This window comes from Marmota marmota, unplaced genomic scaffold (assembly GCF_001458135.2).
Source record: "Marmota marmota marmota unplaced genomic scaffold, marMar, whole genome shotgun sequence".
Classification (NCBI taxonomy): domain Eukaryota; kingdom Metazoa; phylum Chordata; class Mammalia; order Rodentia; family Sciuridae; genus Marmota; species Marmota marmota.
The window spans coordinates 19,095,011-19,096,796 of record NW_026000101.1 but is presented as its reverse complement, the minus strand read 5'-3'; the positions used below and the strand labels follow the sequence as shown (position 1 = coordinate 19,096,796).

At 48.8% G+C, this 1,786-nt stretch overlaps 1 long non-coding RNA gene across 1 annotated transcript; it reads right to left on the bottom strand.

The window, feature by feature from the left end:
* Positions 1 to 303: 303 nt before the first annotated feature.
* LOC125610706 lies at positions 304 to 950 on the bottom strand. Its single transcript, XR_007340707.1, has 2 exons — positions 532 to 950; positions 304 to 399 (listed from the first exon to the last, which is right to left on the bottom strand). It is a non-coding gene; the product is annotated as an uncharacterized LOC125610706 (long non-coding RNA).
* Between the last annotated feature and the right edge of the window lie 836 nt (positions 951 to 1,786).

Here is a 1,786-nt window from a genome sequence, read left to right as displayed (position 1 = left end):
AAATCTGTACTGTCTCCCCAAGTGAACAATCCTGACTCAAAGTGTTCTACTAAATTCCCAACGTAAGTCAAATTCCCTAGAGTCCAAATATGGGCCGCATTAATTCCAAATGGGATGGAACCTCAAATACCCCTGCTTTGCAGATCCGCTCACTGGTGTGTACGAGGAAAGGCTTGCTTCTATAAGTCTTTTTCCTACAAGGCCTGTTGAGGACGCCGCGAAGGGAGGCGTTTCTGGCGGAAAGTACTTTTCCCAACTGGTTGGGGCGGGTCCGTGAGCTAAGTTTTTTTTTCGGCTTGTAGGCGACCGAGGTGGGTACAGGTGTCGCGAAGAGGGGCGGAGACCAACGTGAACGCACGCTGAGACATGCCCACGAGAGCAGGAGGGATGAAGCGACATCTACTAAGAAAGAAGCCGTGAGAGCGTTGTTCAGGCCACATTGCTCAAGGATAGCAGAAACCCCGGCCTAATGCAGACACCCTCCTTCAACCCACATGGCCAGAAGACGACGTAGGTCGGCCACCGCCTTACCTCGAGTTGACGAGACCAAAACGTTCACGTTACTCCTTCCGAGCTCCTCCGCTTCCGGCGCCACGGGATGACGTCACGAGCCGGCTGGCGAGCACCCTGGGCGCGGATAGTTCCTCTCTCGAGGATTGACTGAAAGGGTCTCGCCCTGTTCCCGGATGGAAAAGCGACTGCCCCAATTGGTCGCTCACAATTCCTAGTGTCGGTCCTGCCAGTTATCGCGGTGGGGAGAGCTCTCTCAGCACCGCTCTACCTGAGGGCCACTCGCCTGTCACTGCCTCTGTCTCTGAATTAGGAAAGACAAAGCTGCAGTCTCCTCTGTGGCTTTTCTCCGCAGCGTCTTGACACTCCCATTGTAAGAAGCAGCTCACTACCTTTAGAGCCATCATTCAAGCCGAAGGCAGGACCCGCTGTAGCATTGCCGCCCCCTTTCTAAACTACAGTCTGCTTTCTCCCTTTGAGAAGCGGGTGGTGGGAAAGAAAAGACTGGAGAGCAGAGTGGCAGAGGGATACCTGAACTGAAGGACAATCAGGGAGGAGAAAATAAGAGGGCAGGATGAGATGTGTGTCGTGATTTTTATAGAAATTCCAAGATATTCCCTTAAAGTCACATATTCAGTTATTCAAAGGCATCTCGGTAGATGAAAGATCTGGCCAGCCGGGACAACTCAGCAAGACTGTCTCAAATTTTTAAAAAGGGTAGGGACATAGCTCTCGTAGAGCATTTTTAATTCCTATCTCTTGAGTGAAAGCAGTAAAGAATTTTTCTCAAATGAAAATTAAACTTACGGAGTCCCATTTCTTGATCAATGTGGAATACTGTTTCCTTCCTTGGAAAAGCAGAGATCCATTGTATGCTAGAGCTACCAAAACAAAAGGGTGGGAGGTGCTTGCGGGGAAACAAGGGAGAGAGTTGCTTTTGTTAGCAAAGATGCAAGTTTGTATTAGGATCACACAAGGAAGTGGGGAACACAGGAACTACCTCAGCAGCCACACAAGCCTCAAGGCTGAGGAATGTGGTTCACAACTGCTCAAGATTAAAAGAAGTAGTTCTGGTGACCTGACCAGTTTTGTTGTTCACTCAGAATTAAGCTTCCCTCGCCTCTGTTATACCTGGCCTGCCCTGGTGTTTCTTGCGTCTAACAATTTAATTGGATCATTCTAATTGCATTATTCATTGTATAATGTGCAAAAATTGGCAGCATTTCCATGCCCAGCTTCTTAGATCTAGCCCATTATGTATGGTGTATTAATGACC